This window comes from Macaca nemestrina, chromosome 10 (genome assembly GCF_043159975.1).
Source record: "Macaca nemestrina isolate mMacNem1 chromosome 10, mMacNem.hap1, whole genome shotgun sequence".
In the NCBI taxonomy this organism is placed as follows: domain Eukaryota; kingdom Metazoa; phylum Chordata; class Mammalia; order Primates; family Cercopithecidae; genus Macaca; species Macaca nemestrina.
Genome location: NC_092134.1, coordinates 40,068,383 through 40,088,530, shown reverse-complemented (window position 1 = coordinate 40,088,530; position 20,148 = coordinate 40,068,383). Strand labels below are relative to the sequence as shown.

Sequence of the window (20,148 nt, the reverse complement as noted above, 5' to 3'; positions counted from 1 at the left end):
GCAAACATGAGACATGTCATGGGAAAGGCACAGCAGATGCTCACCACTTTAGCCCAGAGGTGACACAAATGACTCCTTGACTAGTCATATGGCCTCAGTTAGAAATGGGGGTGTGGCGAGGAAGGCGGGTAGGGGGTCCTGGTTGAGCAACAACTCTACACAATGGAAAGGGAGCGTGAATCTTTGGTAGTCAGCTAACTATCTCTGCTACAGGGAGGAGAGAGGAAGAAAGGTAGGGAAAAAGGGAGGGAGGGACTTACTCAATGCCTAAATACATACACACTGCTTTTTAAGTCCTGTGCAAAAACTTCTTAAATTTTCTGCCACTTAGATCCTTAAAACCAGATGTAGAAAGCAGTTGAACAATAAGCTGAGACAAAACACACCAAATATAAAAACTAAAAATAAAGAGGAGCCCATTGCAGTTTCATGTCTTAAAGCACAGTCAGGAGGAAGGAAAGCTTCAGGAGTTGGGGACAGGGTATACATATGTCTGCTTGAGTTCCATGTCTTAACTTGAAAGAGGAAGAGAGAAGAGGAGAATAGCAGGAATCTGCTCAATTGGAAAGCTTCTAAGGAGAGGAGGCTTTTGGGAGAAGCATTATCAAGGGATACATCCTACTATGAAGAAGGCAGAGTCTTCAGAGTGAAAAGCAATCCAGGGAACTGGGGGGATATGACTGGGTCATGAGAGAATCATAGTCATCAGTGTTTGGGAGTGGATGAGGAGTGAATCACCAACATGAGACTACATGTCCAGCTATTGCAGTTCAATGCGAAACACCTCTAACAAGTCATTTTAGCACCAGTAGGCTCCTGCTCATGAGAAAAGCAACCACTCTCCAGGAGGTTGCATACAGTGAGGAGGTCTGGGACTGGAAGCCAGGGGGTGAGAGAGGAGGAGTAAAAGCATCTGTGGTAGAGACTGATAGCTGTTCACCGAAATCCATTTCCTCTTCTTCCTGTGCACAGGGCCTTCCTTGCAGTTCAGCATTGCCGTGTCAATGAAATAGTATGTGCCCCTTTCAGAATTGGCCTGTAAAATCCTCCTGTGTGTGATCCTCCATGTGTCTTCATCCTCTGCCAGCGAGATACACATGGCAGTGAGATCTTATGTTTTGGTGAAGCCGCATTTGAACCTGGGTCCTTGAATGACTTTATGGAAGAGAGCCTACTTGCCTAGCTGGACACCTGCCAGGACTGTTAGATGAGCAAGAAATTAATTTCTACTCAATGATAGACACTATGATTGCCGCCTAGATTCCATTTCAGTCAAGGACTTATTACCACAGCTGAGGTAGTGCTGTTAGCAAAGAGTCCCTTCAGGGGCCGCCTCCCTGAAGAACAAGAGAATGGTTTTATTTAAGGTTATGTCCTTTTGAGAAAAGCCCACATCCGGGGATCAACCAACGTGAGACTCCATGTCCAACATTGTGGTTCAATGTAAAGCATCTCTAACACGGCATTTTAGCACCACCGCTTCTGTGGGCTTGACCAAGGTTTAAATCATCTGGCCTGATTTACAGATCAACTTCCCTTTTGCCCAGTGCTGCTTCTGTTGCCTCTTTTCTACAGGTTTTTAATGAAAGAACACTCTTTAATCAACATCTGGCACACTAAACCCCCAGAGTCGGCTTCCTGGACCCCCTGTCTCACCCCGCCATGCCCCGTCAATACACTATGTTGTTGGATGTGTTTCATCTATATGTTGTGTTAGTTCAAATAGGCCATGGCATATTTGATCTACATATTAATGAAACATTTCTTCTGCTGACATGGCTATGCTAGGTTGGCCAGTACACATGTTTCTTGCTATGTAGAAAAGTCTAGGCCATCTGCAATAGGAGAGAATTATGTCAAGACACAAGCAGTAGAGACAGAGGCAGATGGGAGAGAGAAAATCCCAGCTGGAGTGAGTCTCTTCCCAGTTTTTGTAGCAATGATTCCTAAAACTTTTCCTTCAGCAACTGTAGTATCTTCCCCAGTGACAGAAGCCACTGACTCCCTTTTCTTTCCTACTTTTTTTTTCTTAACATGGCTTCCTGGGTTTCTGCCATTTGCAACCAAAAGAGTACCAATACAAGAGGTTTTGTGTTATGTGAGTGAATGAGTACCCCACTCTTTCATTGCTACTCTCTCAAAAGAAAATTAGAGACAGATTTACATAAACTTTTAATGAAGCCATCATTTATTGAGAACTTTCTACATGCCAGCTCTATTCTACATTTTTTTGTTTTTTGTTTTTTGTTTTTTTTGAGACAGTCTCACTCTTGTCACCTAGGCTGGAGTGCAATGGTGTAATCTTGGCTCACTGCAACCTCCGGCTCCCGGGTTCCAGCAATTCTCCTGCCTCAGCCTCCCGAGTAGCTGGGATTACAGGCACCTGCCACCATGCCCGGATAATTTTTGTATTTTTAGTAGAGATGAGGTTTCACTATGTTGGCCAGACTGGTCTCAAATTCCTGATCTCAGGCAATCTGCCTGCCTCGGCCTCCCAAAGTGCTGGGATTACAGGCGTGAGCCACTGTGCCCGGCCTATTCTACATACTTTTAATATATTAACTCAGTCCGAGATGGGTACCATTACTATTATTCCCATTTTCAGAGAGGAAAACTGAGACACAGAGAGATTATGAAATACACCTGAGGTTACTCAGTTTATGAGTGATAATGCCCCCAGCGCCTGTGCTCTTACCCAGTGATGCTCTCTGGCCTGTGTTCACACTGCCTGAGGTGGGGGATGTGAGAGATTTCCATCTCATATGGGTTAGATTCATGAATGACTAGGGTTCTTCCCCTTCTCTCTCTCTCTCTCTCTGTTTCTCTCTCTCTCTCTCTCTCTCTCTCTTTTTGAGATGGAGTCTCACTGTGTCACCCAGGCTGGAGTGCAGTGGCACGATCTCGGCTCACTGCAACCTCCGCCTCCCAGGTTGAAGCAATTCTCCTGCCTCAGCCTCCTGAGTAGCTGGGATTACAGGCATGTGCCACCAGGCCCAGTTAATTTTTGTATTTTTAGGAGAGACAGGGTTTTGCCATATTGACCAGACTGGTCTTGAACTCCTGACCTCAGGTGATCCACCCACCTTGGCCTCACAAAGTGCTAGAATTACAGGTGCGATCCACCGTGCCCGGCAGGTCCTTCCCCTTCTCTTTGTGCATTCATTGTAACTTGCAAGAGCAACTACCTTACAGACATTAACAGCAAAAATGAACCAGAAGGCAGAGAAATTGATGCCCAAACTAACAAGCAAAAGTGATTAGGGGTGAAATTGTGAGAGGAAAAGCTGGGGCTGGGAGGGTGTGCAGACCTGAAGTTATTCAAATGATAAAGGCATGGGGTGCTGCAGGAGAGCCCTTGAAGGGTTAAGTTAATGTTGGACATGTAAACACCAGAGGCAGAGCAATCAGCTTTGAATGGTACTCCAGAGGCTGACCAAAGAGCTGTTCTTTCCAAGCCACGGAAAGAACTAGGACATGGGCCTAGAACCTGCCAGAAAGAATGTGGTTTTCTCAAGAACCAGGGCAATGGGATCAAGAAAGGTCAAGCTGGTAGGGAAACCGAGAGAGGCTCTGAGTCAAGAAAACCTTGGAGGGTAAAGTGTCAGGTCTCTAACCTTACAGAGTCCCTATTATCATATAACTGTGAACTCTTCACACCTCGAGACTTCCCACATTGGAGTGAAGAATTCGTTACTTAAACTTCAAGGGCTGGGTGAGTTGATGTTTCCTTAATGAGCCAAGGAATAATAGAAGAGTACGGGGCAGAGCTGCCTTCCCAGAGAAAAGTCAAGAGGAGTCCAGTCCTGACCCTGTGTCCACCATCACCCATGCAAGACAACCGGTGAAGGCTTCCGCTGCTGAGTGAGGGGGACTCTCTGGCATTTTGTCACCACTCGTAAACTGAGTTTGCCTCCAAATATGTTAGCCTGCTTTAGAATAAACAGTGATAATGATCCAGTTATTTGCAGACAAGGACTTCCCTCCACTTACCCTGGGTTCAGCTAAAGTAGAATGAAATATTGGTAAAGGCGGCCAGGCACACATTTCATCCATCATTGCTTTTTTTCCGGGATGCTTTTGACTACATCTTATGTGCTTGTAATGTCTCTGCTGATAAATATTTCAAGATTTAAAGATTCTCCTTATTTACCACTGCCTACAGTCAGTTTTTACAGTTTCACACCGATTTAACTATGAATACCAACTGTGGTAGATGATGACATACATTAACTCACTTAATGTTTGAAACTACCTCGAGAAAAGGGCGCTATTATTTTTCAATTGTGGTAAAATATCCATAACATAAAATGTATCATTTTAATTGTTTGGAGTTTACAGTTCAGTGGCATTCAGTACATCTACTTGTTGTACAACCATCACCACCATCCATCTCTCAAACCCTTCCATCATCCCCCAACCATCACCACCATCCATCTCTCAAACCCTTCCATCATCCTCCAACCATCACCACCATCCATCTCTCAAACCCTTCCATCATGCCCCACTGGAACTTCACACTCATTAAACAATAACTCCCCATTCCCTCTGTCCTCCCAGCCCCTGGTAACCATTATTTTGCTTTCTTTCTTTATAAATTTGGCTACTCTAAAGTCAAATTGTACCTCAGATAAGGGCAGTCATATGATATTTGTCCTTTTGTGTCTGGCCTATTTCACTTAGCATGTTTTTGAGGTTTGCCTATATTGTAGCTTATGTCAGAATTTTTTTTCCCTTTTTAAGGTTGAATATATTCCATTGTGTGTATGTGTGTGTACATATATGTATGTATTTTGTTTATCCATTTATTCTTTAATAAATATTTGGGTTATCCTTTTGGATATTGTGAATAATGCTGTTATGAACATGGATGTCCAAATTTCTGTTCAAGTCTCTCCTTTCAATTCTTTTAGGTGTATACCTAAAGATGGAATTACTGGATTATATGCTAATTCTATTTTTAAATTTTTCAGGAACCTGCCTAATGTCTTCCACAGTGGCGGCACCATTTTCACTCTCACCAGTAACGCACAAGAGTTCTAATTTCTCCATATCCTTGGAAGCCATTATATTTCATCCCCAACATTACTGACAAGGAAACTAAGGCTCACAGAAATGATGACTTCTCACAGTTACACACCTACTGAGAATCAGATCCCTTATGGGAAGCCAGGATTCCTGACTTCCTGTCCATCGCACTTCCCCAGTCCTACAGCTGACTCAGTCACCGAACAGCAAAAATAGAAGCCCACCGAAACCCAAAACAAGCAAAATTACATCCAGGAAATAATTTGTATCTGGGAGTTACCACCCCAGTTATACTTACAATGGTGATACCTTGAAACACACTGTTGCTAGGAACTCTCGAAGCAGAAATGTATGTGGTTCAATGACAAGGTTGATCCTGTTGATTTAACAAACATTTCATTCCTTCAGTCACCCGAAATTCATTAATTCATTCAACAAGCATTTCTTGAGTGCCTATTAGGTGCCAAGTATATTTTTAAGAGCTGTGAACAAGACTGTCAAGCTTTCTCTTTTCATGGAACTCACATTCTAGAGAAGAATACAGACAATAAATAGAAAAGCAATAAATTGGATCATTTCAATGTTATAAGCACACTGAAGGATATGAACAGGGTGATGGAACAGAGTAACAAAGGTGGGGAGGAAGAGTGACTTTAGACACTGTGAGGCCTGTCTGGAAAAGGTGGTATTTAAGCTCCACGTGAAATCTGGTAGAAGAACATGTGGGCACACAGAAGAGCAATGTAAAGGTGTTGAGGTAGAAAGAATTGGAATGTTCTAAGAAAATCAGGGTGTCAGTCTGGTGGGACCATGGAAACAAAGAATGGAGAGTAGAGAGAGATATAGTCAGAGAGATGGCAGGCACCAGATCAAATGGGTCTTTATACTATAATAGCTAATGTCTATTTAGCACTTACTTTGTGTCAGATGCTATTCCAAGTAATTTAATCATTACACAATCCTGTAATTAAATACTATTATTATTCCCGCTTTTCAGATGAGGGCACTGAGGCCCAGAGAGGCTACATAACTTTTCCAAGCAAATCTAGTTGGTAAGGGGCAATTTGGCTTCAGAGTCTCGGTTCATAACCACTTTGTCATAGGACTATCTTCTGATTAGATGTTATTTCAAGATCAATAAGAGATCATTGCAAGGCTTTAAGCAGGGGTGACAGGATTTGTTTTGTATTTTGAGATGATCATGCTAGCTGCTGCATGGAGCAGAAGGGGAGGCAGAGAAACCAGTCGGAGGTCATTATGGAATTCCAGCTGAGAGAAAGTCATGGTGCGGATGAGGAAGGTAGAGGTGAAAGAGACAGAAATAGACACTGTTAGGATACCTTTCTGAAGCAGAGCTGTAGGGGTTTGCTGACACCTTGGATGTGGAGGCAAGGAGAGGTGAGGAACTCAGGCTCACTGCCAGGTTTTTTACTTGAGTAACGTGTCAAATGGAGAAGACATCTAATGAGTTGGTGAAGAACAGGGTGTAGAGGGGATATGTGTCGGGTATTTGAATGTCCAGCATCCATTTCCCTAATGGCACCCTCATTTCTTATTAGGGAACACTTTTTGTTTTTTTGTTGTTTGTTTTTGTTTGTTTGTTTTTGTTTTTTTTGAGGCGGAGTTTCGCTCTGTTGCCCAGGCTGGAGTGCAATGGTGCAATCTTGGCTCACTGCAACCTCCACCTCCTGGGTTCCAGCGATTCTCCTGCCTCAGCCTCCCAAGTAGCTGGGATTAGAGGCGCTCACCACCACGTCCGGCTAATTTTTTTGTATTTTTAGTAGAGACAGGGTTTCACTTTGTTGACCAGGCTGGTCTTGAACTCCTGACCTCAGGTGATCCGCCCACCTCAGCCTCCCAAAGTGCTGGGATTAGAGGTGTGAGCCACTGCACCTGACAGGAACACCTCTTTCTTATGAGTTATAGTCAAGCTGAGAGGCCATACATGACAGATAATCCAATCAGGTAATCCTTTCCTGGAATGTGAATCCGAAGGACAAAATTCAGTCCCTCCAGGCGCTGCCTCCTAATCAGTTTTTTCCTTTGCAAGGCAGTTGCTGTTCTTCCTAGTTCCAAGTCCAGGACTCTAGCCTGCCATCAATTCTGCAAGTCCCAAAGCCTTCCAGCACATTCTGTCTGCCTAAGTTAGCCAGTGCCCGTTCTTCTTGCTTTAAGTAAAGAAAGTACAGGTTGGGGATAGGATAGGGTGGGGGTGTGATGCTCATAATCAAGAGATACATTCTGGACAAGGTAAGTGTATTAATCTGTTTTCACGCTGCTGATAAAGACATACCCGAGGCTGGGAAGAAAAAGAGGTTTAATTGGACTTACAGTTCCACATGGCTGGGGAGGCCTCAGAATCACGGTGGGAGGTGAAAGGCAATTCTTATGTGGTGGCGGCAAGAGAAAATGGGGAAGATGCAAAAGCGGAAACCCCTGATAAAACCGTCAGAGCTCGTGAGACTTATTCACTACCATGAGAACAGTATGGGGGAATGTACCCCCATGATTCAAATTATCTCCCACTGGGTCCCTCCCACAACAAGCGGGAATTATGGGAGTACAATTCAAGATGAGATTTGGGTGGGGACAACGGAGCCAAACCGTATCAGTAAGATTAAGATGCCCATAAGACAAGTCAAGAAAGTTATTTGATATACGAACCTATAGTTTAGGGGTGAGATCTGGACCAGAAAGAAATAAATTTGGAAACCTTTAGCATGTAGATAGTATAGTTCTGTGTGGGAAAAATATCCCATGTCTTTTGCTAAAAGGATCCTGATTTTCTTTGGGGAAATATCCCTTCTTCTTGGCTAAGAATCATGACAGACTGTTAATCAAAGTTTCAGACTCTCCTCTAGCCAAGAAGTAAGGAGAAGTCTCAGGCCTGAACAGGCAGCATAAACCATTTACCCGGTCATAGTGATTATTCGGGGCTATGCAGATAACCCGGATCATTTCAATAAGAATTAGCCAAAGGACTTTTGGTGGAAATCAGGAAGGAAAAGTTGTTCTTTACAGAAGAATTGCTAAACTGGTACAATGCAAGCTTGAAGCTACCAGGGCCTTTTTTTTTTTTTTTTTTTTTTTTGAGACAGAGTCTTGCTCTGTCTCCCAGGCTAGAGTACAGTGGCGCAATCTCGGCTCACTGCACCCTCTGCCCCTCTAGGTTTAAGCAGTTCTCTGCCTCAGCCTCCAGAGTAGCTGGGATTACAGGTGTGTGCCACCATGCCTGGATAATTTTTTGTAGTTTTAGTGGAGATAAGGTTTCACCATCTTGGCCAGGCTGGGCTTGAACTCCTGACCTCGTGATCCACCCACCTCGGCCTCCCAAAGTGCTGGGATTACAGGTGTGAGCCACCATGCCCGGCCCTGTTTTTTGTTTTTTGTTTTTTTAAACCACCTTGGGACTGTAGCCTAGTGAGAATGAGACCAATACAACAGAAAAAAAGACCCAAGTAACAGAGGGAGAGAGGCCACGTGCTGATGCAGCATTGAAGCCCATGAGGATGTCAGTCCTGGAGCTAACATCACAATTATGTGAATCAATGAATTCCCATTTTTGCTTCAGAGTTGAGTTAGTTTCTGTTACTTGTAACTAAGTGGGTTCTGACAAGTACAAATGGCATTTAAATGAGTAAGATCACACAGGAGGAAAACGTAGCTGGAACTGAGCTGCAAAACACTAATAATTAAAGCTCCAGCAGAGGAGGAGGAGTCAGCATTTTGGTTAGATTGTTTCTTGTCTTTGATGACAAATGGGACCAGAAAGGTAATGTAATTTATTGTATTGCCGAAAGAGAATCTGTTGGCAGAGTGTTGCAAATTTTATTTAACTGTCTGATAGGTACAAAAAGAGCCTTATGTTTGCAAATTCCCAATATAAAAAATTTGCTTGTGGCATAGTGTTGGCACGTTATTCCTGTGCTCAAAAGTCAGTACCTCATTACTGAAGAGCACCATTGCTGCTGAGTCATGCCATCCAAGACAACTATGGCTACCTGCCTTTTCTTGGCACCCAGCATTCTGAGATGCTGGAATTCAGTGGTTTTGGCAAAGACAAGTCAAACATGTGCGGACTGTTGGTAAATATGCACCAGCCCTTTGTGGCTTGACTGCTCAAAGTCAGGGAAGAGCTTGGACTCGATCTCTGCTGGCCCCTGAATTCATTTTGGATGAGGCAGGTTGGTGTGTGCTAACCAGGGTTGCCATTCCTAACAATAGCCAGACTGGCATCGTTGGCTTCAACATGGATTGCTCTGGCTCCCATGTCAAAAGCGGCTCTGCACAAAACTGGTATTTTGAGCAAATTGTACAGAGTTGTGCACAGTGGAATGATGAGTTTTACCCAATAGGGAGTGTTGAGACAGCCAAATGGTGGCTCTGAAGTGAGTGCCAGGAAGCTGGTTTCAGGGATGGGAGCAGAGTCATCATAGAAATCGACGAATGGCAGGGACTGCAGAAACAATCAAGTAAGAGTCTGCAATTAGAGGAAAGAGTTTGCTCTTTTAGCCAGACGCAAGAAGACAAAGGGAAACTCTTGCTTTTGCCATACAGGAAAGAAAATGTGGATTTCAAGTTGTTTTATTCTGGGTCAGAAGGCTCTGAGAAGCAGTCAGAGCCATCCAGCCAGCCCATGCTTTGAATAACTACCATCATTGACTCTGTGAACACAAGGCTCATGGATAAACAGCCCAATGATGCTCCTAAGCACTCAGGCACTGGAGCCAGATTGCCTGGGCTTCTATCCTGGGCTCACCACTTCCTTCCTTAATGTTCCTCTGCCTCAGTTTTCTCACCTAAGAAATGAGGATGACCATGAACATGGGAAGCACTACATTTGTCATGCGCGTCCGTGTAAAGAGACCACTAATCAGGCTTTGTGTGAGCAATAAAGCTTTTTAATTACCTGGGTGCAGGCGGGCTGAGTCCGAAAAGAGAGTCAGCGAAGGGAGATAAGGGTGGGGCCATTTTATAGGATTTGGGTAGGTAAAGGAAAATTACAGTTAAAGGGGGGTTGTTCTCTGGCGGGCAGGAGTGGGAGTCACAAGGTGCTCAGTGGGGGAGCTTTTTGAGCCAGGATGAGCCAGGAAAAGGACTTTCACAAGGTCATGTCATCACTTAAGGCAAGGACTGGCCATTTTCACTTCTTTTGTGGTGGAATGTCATCAGTTAAGGCAGGGGCAGAGCACTTTCACTTCTTTTGTGATTCTTCAGTTACTTCAGGCCATCTGGGCGTATAAGTGCAAGTCACAGGGGACGCGATGGCTTGGCTTGGGCTCAGAGGCCTGACAATGTTAATGAAATAAGCCAAACACAAAAAGGCCAATACCGCTTGATTCCACTTATATGAGGTGCCTAGAATAGGCAAATTCCCACAGATAGAAAGTGGAATAGTGGTTACCAGGGGCTGGGGGTAAGAGGGGGAGAATGGAGTTATTGTTTAATGAGTATAGAGTTTCTGTTTGGAATGTGGAGAAAGTTCTGGCAATGGATACTGGTGACGGCTACATGACATTGTGAATGTACTTAATGGCACTGAACTGTAGTAGACTTCAAAACGAATAAAATGGTAAATTTTGCGTTTCAAATTAAGTCTGTTGCTACAAACATAAAGTTGAGTTAAGAAGTCATAGACAAAAGAATTAGTACTGTGCGACTTCAGTACATAAAGTACAAAAAATGGCACAAATCCTCATTGGTGTTGGATATTAGGATAGTGTTGTAATTGCCTGAGGGGTTCTTCTTGTGACTGCACAAAGAAAAACCATGGCATTACATTAAAGAAAGAGTTTTACAGACACAAGGCCGGCCATGCCACGTGGGGACCAATTTAGTACTGAAATCATTCTCCTCCAAAGCTCCTAGGTTAGGGGTTTTTCAAAGGCAGTTTGGGGGAAGTGATGGGGGTGGCTAGGCCTGCTGCTGATTGGTTGGGGCAGAGCTGAAACCATAGGGGGTCAAAGCTGTCCTCCTGTGCACTGAATTGCTTCTGGGTGGGGCCACAGGAGTGCGGTTGAGGGTCCAGGTGGAGCCTCAAGGTGAAGCCGTGGGTGTCAGACATGCAAAAAAACCTGGAAAGATATCTCAAAAAGCCAGCCTACAACAGAAATGTTATCTGCAGAAATCACTGGGGAAGCTGCATCTCCTATAACCTCCGGAATAATGACTAACAATTCTTCATGTCTATACCTTAGCAACAGACTCAGGCTCTTCTCCTTCCCCCAGCCTGGAGGCCTCCCCGTAGCTTTAGAAAAGCAACTGAGTTTGAGGGAAGGCCTATCATCATTTAAACTTACCCAAATGACTCTCAAATTCAGCTCAGCCCCAAAGCCCAGGAATAACTAAGGGAAAGGCAAGATGGGGGTGGGGTGAGAGTAGCCCAGCTCACTGTTACAATTCTTCTTACTGATACAATTTTTGTAAAGGCGGTTTCAGTGTTGGTGTTGGATATCAACACCATTGAGGGTGGTGGAGACTGGAAAGGGAGTCTTAGGTGGCTGGTCATGTTTTCTTTCCTGAAGGCTGATTGCCTGAGTGTGTTGCCTTTGTGAAAATTATGGATCTGTCATATATATGTGCATTTTATGTACGTTAGACTTCAATGAAAAGCATCCCTCTACCTCTACAAAGGACAACAGTATCCTCCTCAGAGGGCTATTTTAGTATTCAATGAATTAATACAGATAACAAACTTAGAAGAGTATCTGGCATATAGGGGCTTCCTAAGTCATTTCCAGCAGTATTAAAAAAACAAAGAAAAGCTTTCCTCCAGAAAGCTTTGTGGATTTACCTCTGTGGTTGAGATGCCAATCATTCCCTTCTCATCCGTGCTTCCTGTGCTTTGAGATACTTCGTATTTGCTCGTCCAAATTCTCCTCCCTGCCACCACCACCCCAGACCCCAGACCCAGCTTGGCTGTGTCCCTTTGTTAGTGTAGGTAGTTAGGCAGACATAAGCAGGGAAGGAGAGGGCCTCTTAGCCCAGAAATGTCAGGCAGCCATCAGGTGATGGTCGGGCAGTTGTTAAACTGTCTTGCTAAAATAATAATTGGTGTCAGCTGGCACCAGGGAAAGCTAGTCTAACAACAGACAGAAAACACCTGAAGCTGGTGATTAGCAGCTTCCAGATAAGATCTCAGGAGTTGGATGAGCAGGCTCAAGCATGTGCATTAAGATGCAAAATGGTGGAGTTTGACTGGTATATGACCTTCCTCTAGGAACGGAAGAGGAAGGTCATATACTTGTAAGAGAAAAATGCCTCAAGTGAACATGCGCACAACTTCAGTAAACACACTGTGCACCCGATCCTTCCCAAGCGCCGGCAGGCCACGGTGCATGAGGATAGCCCACCCCAAGGGAAGAATCAAGGGAGAAGAAACAGAAACCCCGGAACCATGCCAATGAGTCAAATCCCATGTCAACAATCAAACAGGGCACTTGGATCTCTCAAGTTGCCCGCTCGGCCCTCTTCCAAGTGTACTTTGCTTCCTTTCCTTCCTGCTCTAAAACTTTTTAATAAACTTTTAATTCTGCTCTAAAACGTGTCTCTCACTACCTTATGCCCTCTGAGTGAATTCTTTCCTCCAAGGAGGCAAGGATCAAGTTTACTGCAGACCTGTCGGATTCACTGCTGGTAACACCTTCATTAAAGGTTGCAGGTCCTGTTCAGCAGGCCCTTCCACTTGGCTCTCTCCCCAAGTTCTGGTAACTGCCTCTTTGGGCCCAGGAGTAATACTGGTGCCCTGCAGTTACCCCCAAGGATACTGTACTACTATCCCTTGTGGTTTCTTGTGGTTTTCTTATGCCCAGATCTTTATAAATCACTTCTTATTAAAATCTTCTCTAGTTTTCCCAATTGCAGTATATTATTACCTTCTGGGACCCTGATTGATATCTACCCCCTCAGAAAAGCCATGGAAAGCAGCCATGTAGGCTACACAACCTCAATCAATCAGATCACTGCTGACTAGGGCGGACACAAGCAGCTGACCATGCTGAACCAATCAGAATCATAGAAACAGAGTGATTGAACCAGGGGAGAACCACAGAACTATAAGATCATGCACAGGTAGAGCCAGGGTTGGTGCCATGGCAGCCCAAAGGCACCAGCAAAAGGAAGCTACTGTAGGGCAATTGAAAAAATTGGTCTGTGGGGGAAAAGGAACACATGCAAAGTATCATTTATTCATGTTTTAAATGCATTAATATATTCAAAAATGTGTTCTAACAATATGCAATCAAATGTAAAATCATCTAATGTGGTTTTTCCAGTTATTAAACTGCATTTTTTTTATGTGGGCTTGTGGGGCAGGGAGTTTCACTCTTGTCACCCAGGCTGGAGTGCAGTGGTGTGATCTCGGCTCACTGCAACCCCCGCCTCCCAGGTTCAAGCGATTCTCCTGCCTCAGCTTCCCGAGTAGCTGGGATTACAGGTGCACACCACCACACCTGGCTAATTTTTGTATTTTTAGTAGAAATGGGGTTTCACCGTGTTGGCCAGGCTGGTCTCGAACTCCTGACCTCAGGTGATCCACCCACCTAAGCCTCCCAAAGTCCTGGGATTACAAGCATGAGCCACTGCACCCAGCCCAACTCTATCTTTTTTTAAGAGACAAGATCTCACTTTGTTACCCAGGCTGGGGCGCCATCGTAGCTCAATGCAGCCTCGAACTCCTGGGCTCAAGCCATCCTCCCGCCATAGCCTTCCCAGTTGTTAGGACTACAGGTGCACATCACCATGTCTGGCTAATTTTTAAATTTTTCTTAGCGATGGGAGTCTCACTATGTTACCCAGGCTGGTCTAGAACTCCTGGCCTCAAGGGATTCTCCTCCCTTGGCATCCACAAATTACTAGGATTACAGGCATGAACCACCACGCCTGGCCTTGAACTGTATCTTTAAAGCCCCTGAAATATTGTTCCTACCAAAGTAATATAAATGAGATTATGTCCTAAAATTAACTGTATGAAATGCAATAATGCTACTCACTATGAAATCCTGTTAATATATGTGTGTTTGGGTGGATAAGGTAAAGAATGATTGATGCTACTTAATAAACTGTGGTTATCCATTGGTACATTTTGAAATCAATTTAAATTACTAATAAAGTACAGCAAAGTAGAAAATATCAGGATTCATCATATTTCTAAGAGTAAATATTGATTTGTGAAACTTATTTCAGTGATTCATATACTGGGTCAAGTGTAAAATGTATTTCCACTGGGTCAAAAAAGTTTTTAAAATTCTAGTTAACTGTGGTTAAAATATGCAGTTCAGAAATTGCCGTGATATACTATCAGTGTGGGAGTAACACAGGAAGAAAACACAGTAGAGTTATTATAAATAATCTTGCTAACATCTATGGGAATCATATATTCTGAACCTTAATATGTTCTTCCATAGATGGTTTTAAGTTGGAGGTGGTCATCGAGCTACCATTTTTTCATCATTCTTCTCACTTTTCTCTTTTTACAAACTGGAGAAGAGCAATGACAGTACTGTCATCATTTAGGTATCTCCCCAGTGCTTGGAACACCATATGCACTAGATAAATGTTTGATACATTTCTAGAAAATGATCTTTTCACAAAGCCATTGTGTTTACATAGAATCAATGATATGAATAAGATATTTAAAATTTCCATATATGCACTGCTGTAATCAAACATCATCTGATCACTGTAATATCCCATAAACAGTGGTTTCATATAAAAAAATTTTGAGGCAGGGTGCGGTGGTTCATGCCTGTAATCCCAGCACTTTGGGAGGCCGAAGCAGATGGATCACAAGGTCAGGAGACTGAGACCATCCTGGCTAACAAGGTGAAACCCTGTCTCTACTAAAAATACAAAAAAAAAAAAATTGGCCTGGCATGGTGGTGGGCACCTGTGGTCCCAGCTTCTCGGGAGGCTGAGCAGGAGAATGGCACGATCCTGGGAGGCAGAGCTTGCAGTGAGTGGAGATTGCACCACTGCACTCCAGCCTGGGTGACAGAGTGAGACTCGGTCTCAAAAAAAATTTTTTGAAAGACTACATTTTAAAAAATTAGCTATTATTGTTATTCTTTATATTATTTTTCATTGGCATTTTTATTTAGATGTAATAGTGTTGATGCTAATACAGGGTCGATAACAAACTTTACTAGCTGTAGTGAGTTGAATTGTGGCTCCCAAAAGATGTGTCCACCTGAAACCTCAGAATGTGATCTTATTTGAATACAAGTCTTTGCAGATGTAATTAAGATAAGGGTCTCAAGATGAGATCATCCTGGACTGAGGTGGGACTTTAATCCAATGAGAAATGTCCTTCCAAGAAAGAGAAAAGAAGACACAGAGACAAAAAGAGAAAGCCACGTGCAGACCAAGGCAGAGGTTGGAGTTATAAAGTCCCAAACCACAGAATGCCAAGGGTTGCTGGGAGCCACCAGAATCCAGGAGAGGCATGGGACGGATTCTCCCTCAGAACTTTTGAGGGAACGTGGCCCTAGCAAGACCTGATTTTGAATTTGTGGCCTTCAGAACTTAGAGAGAATAAATTTCTGTTGCGTTAAGCCACCAACTTTGAGGTAATTTGTTAACAGCAGCTCTAGGAAACTAATATACCAGCTGAATAATATACTGATAGTTTAAAGGTCACATCAATTATAGATTTGGTTTTCCTGGCCCTTGCCTGACCTACATCTTTTACTCAGAGAATGTTGGTAAGGGTTTATTCTGAAGTAGTATTGGATTCCCGTAGACAATTAAACATACAAGGTCACATGGCAGCTGCTTTACACGGGACTGTAAACTGGGCCATTGCTATGGTTAGAATGTTTGTGTTCCCTACAAAGTCCATGTTGGAATTCAATCCCAGTGCAGCTGTATTAAGAGGCAGGACTTTTAGGAGGTAATTAGGTTATGAAGGCTCTGCCTCATGAATGGAACTAATGTTCTTATACAAGGACTTGAGAGCTTGTGCAATGTAGGGGGACCCCATCTCTACAAAAAATTTAAAAATTTGCCAGGCATGGTGGTGCACACCTGTAGTCCCAACTACTCTGGAGGCTGAATTAGGAAGATCACTTGTGCCTAGATGGTTGAGGCTGCAGTGAGCTGTGATCATGCCACTGCACTCCAGCCTGAGTGACAGAGTAATACCCTGTTCGAAAATGAAATAAAATATATAAAAGGGCTTAACAGAGTTCATTTGGCCCTTTTTGCCCTTCCACCATGTGAGGACACCACAAGAAGACCCCCATGAGGAACAGGCCTTCACCAGACTCAGCTGCTGGTTCATTGCTCTTGGACATCCCAGCCTCTAGAACGGTAAGAAAGAAATTCCATTGTTAATGTATTACTCAATCTAAGATGTTCTGTTATAGTAGCAAGAACAGACTAAGACAACCATGGCTTGGATTTTCTTTTACTCTTCAAAAGTCAAATATGTCCATGGTTGGAACCAAAGAAACTGAATTCTCATTGCAACCGAAAGGCACAGTAGCAGAGCGGTCAGGAACATGGGATGGGATCAGACAGTTCTGGACTGGAATCCTGGCTCCAACCCTTAACTAAGGGAGTGAATTTGGACAAATGACTGACACTCTGGGCCTCTCTTTGCTCATTTGTAAAACAAGAATTGTTAAACTCCCTCAAATGCTGTCAGACAATTTAATAAGGAAAACACCATCTTGACAAAGTCTTAGTGGTACCTCAGAAAAAAGAAGTCAGAGGCGGATATTTGTAGAGTTTTGAGATCTTGGTTCAGGTAATCTCAAGAGTCTTTCAAAAAGGGAACTGAAGGCCGGGCGCTGTGGCTCATGCCTGTAATCCCAGCACTTTGGAAGGCCAAGGCAGGCAGATCAACTGAGATTGGAAGTTCGAGACCAGTCTGACCAACATGGAGAAACCCCGTCACTACTAAAAATACAAAATTAGCTGGGAGTGGTGGTGCATGCTTGTCATCCCAGCTACTGGGGAGGCTGAGGCAGGAGAATTGCTCGAACCCGGGAGGCAGAGGTGGCAGTGAGCCGAGATTGCGCCATTGTACTCCAGCCTGGGCAGCAAGAACGAAACTCTGTCTCAAAAAGAGAAAAAAAAAAAAGAAGGGAACTGAATGCAATTGGGCTGAGATCATGATGTAACCTTAGCCCAAGGTGGACAAAGGGAGGATCTTAAAGCAAGTGTTGATGAGTAAACTATGGCTTGATGAGAGTGAGCAATTTGCCCAGGAGGAGCAGATTGTTATCTCAGATCAACTGATCAGAAGGAATTTCCTAACGCAAGCAGAGAAGTTATTTGTTGCTTTACAGTCTTATCTATTCTATGAAAAGTTTTCAGAACAAGTAACTTAAGTTATATTGACACAGGTGGTCTGAGTTCTAAGTCCAAATAGCAATGTCATGTTGATGGCAGTTGTCACAGTTCTCAAGAGAATGATATCTACTTTCTGTAGCTGTTGTCAGGAGTAAATGACATCATGGTTCTATAGTATCTGCCACACAGCAGGGACTAAATAAGATATTATTATTATCCATTTTAATTTATTTTGAAAGACCAAACAGACGTAATAGGAAATTTTTATATCTCTTATTATTTATGAAAAGCAATTTTTATTGCTTTTCATAAATAATAAGCAAAGTAAATGGCTTGCAGCTTTCCTGGAGTTTAGGAACTACTAAGTTACTAAGGTTATAGTAGAATTTGCACTTACTGAAAGAAAAAAAAAAGGGACAAAAGGGGAAAAAAAAAAAAAAACATTGAGGGCTCTTTTTCTTTGCCATGATGCTAGTTGTCTGCATATTTGCATTCCCCAAGGACTTGGGAGTAATTAGCTCTGCACAAGCTGCACATCTTCAGGAAGAAAACAGCTTTTATAAATGCAGAGAGATTTCATGAGATGGTGTGTCATACGGAAATGCAACCATTTCTGGAGACTAGGAGTCTTTGTTCATTCCCTCTGCATATTCTCAGTTGAATCGGTAAAATTTTCTTACAAGAGAATGCTACATCTCTTCAGTCTCTGAACATACAAAGCCCAGAGGAATTTCTTGAGTGTTTGTACATTTGAGTGTTTGACTTCAGAATCTTTAGACAGCGGTTGAGTCTTATCCTCAGGAACAGAAAGAAACATGGTCAGATGCCTGTTTGACTCCAAGGGCAGTGCTCATTCAATACCCCCATCCCCAACTTTCTCCACTGAACGCCACAGCAGCATTCTAAAGACGGCAGGAGGGACTGCCCTGGTTTTGCCCCCTTCACTCCAGGAAATCTGAACCTGCTTCACTCAATTTTCCCATCTCTAAAAGAGAGACAAAAAGTTCATGCACTCTTAATGTTTTGACATGTCATTAAAATAAATAAAATAATCCAAACTATTTAGAAGAAAAGTATTTTATTGACAAACAATAATTATATATATTTATGGGGTATAATGTGACATTTTGATACACCAAGGGACGATTAAATCAAGCTCATTAACATATCCAGCACCTCACCTCTTTACCTTTTTTTTTTTCTAGTGAGAACATTTAAAATGTACTCTGAGCAATTTTGAAATATACAGTAAGTCATTATCAACTATGGTCACCACGCTGTGCACTGAAATTTATTCCTCCTGTCTAACTCAAACTTTGTACCCTTTGACCAACATCTCCCCTTTCCCCATTCCCACCCTGTACCCCCATTCTTGAGTAACCATCATTCTATTCTCTACTTCTGTAAGTTCCACTTTTTAAGATTCCACAAGTAAATGAAATCATGGAGTATTTGTCTTTCTGTGCTTGGCTTATTTCACTTAACATAATGTCGTCCAGGTTTATCTATGATGTTGCAAATGACAGAATTTCTTTCTTTTTAAAGGGTGTCTAGTTTTCCATTGTGTAGCCAATTCTTCATAATCCCAAGATATCATTACTATGTGATAATAAAAGCAAGTGTGTAAAGTAAAAGAAACTGTAGTGGGTCAAACTAATAAGAAAAACACTGATCTGAATGTCTATGCAATGCATAGACGGTGTTTTTAAAAATGCAACAGCATATAATTTCCAGATCTGCTATGGTCTTGGGAACTCAGCAGTATAAAACTTGGCTAGTGACTAGATAAGATGATGATGTATAACAGACATTAGCTATTTATGTGCTTAATTAATCTGAACATTTACCCTATACTGTTATTGGCATTATTAATTTGTTCAATTTGTTAAAAGAGTTTCCTAAGGAAATGTGACTTTATTTCAGCACCTATTTTGAATCCCAAATATTTTTATATTCTGGCTTGATAACTGAGTGACTAAGAGGTTTCAGGGCCTTGCTACTTGGGTTTGTATCTAGGTCTACAATTTTCTGGCTATGTTTACTTAGCCAGATTACTGCACCTCTCTGTATCTTAGTTTCCTCAATGATAAAATAAAAATAACAATCATGGTCACCTCATAGGGTAGTTAGGAGGATTGAATGTGTTAATTCTCATAAAGTAATTAAAGAACCAAATGCATAGTATGTTAGTTCTTATTTATTTTTCTTGAAATTACCTGTAGGAATTTTACCATATATCATTTGCAGTGACATCGCCCTGTGGAAATAATACTACGTGGGAGGAGTCTACCGTGGTTTTTGATACAGTTTAGATGCTGTCCCCCTCCAAATCTCATGTGGAAATGTAATCTCCAATGTGGAAGGTGGGGCCTGGTGGGAGGTGATTGGATCATGGAGAGGCTTTCCCCCTTGGTACTGTCCTCGCCACAGTGAGTGAGTTCTTGTGAGATCGCATTGTTTAAAAGTGTATGGCAATCCCCCAAGTCTTGCTCCTGCTCCTGCCATGTGAGATGCCTCACTCTCCCTTTGCCTTCTGCCATGATTGGAAGATTCCTGAGGCCTATCCAGAAGCAGAAGCTGCTATGCTTCCTGTACAACCTGCAGAACCACGAGCCAATTAAACTTCTTTTCTTTATAAATTACCCAGTCTTAGGTATTTCTTAGAGCAGTGAATGGGTTAACACATTTTATTTCAAATTTATATCCTGTAGAGCCTTGCATTATGAAAAGAGCACACAACAGGAAGTTAGGACATCCTGCTTTGAGGTCTAGCACAGCCATCAACTATAGGATCTTTGGTGAGTCACTTCACCTCTCTGAACCTGTTTC

The 20,148-nt window shown here is 42.8% G+C and overlaps 1 long non-coding RNA gene across 1 annotated transcript in view; it reads right to left on the bottom strand.

The window, feature by feature from the left end:
• LOC139356681 (uncharacterized) overlaps positions 1–20,148 on the bottom strand; it is a 68,930-nt gene that overhangs the window by 210 nt on the left and 48,572 nt on the right. Inside the window, exon 2 of the long non-coding RNA XR_011608975.1 lies at positions 5,324–5,401. This is a non-coding gene — a long non-coding RNA (uncharacterized lncRNA). The remainder of the gene's footprint in view (positions 1–5,323; positions 5,402–20,148) is intronic.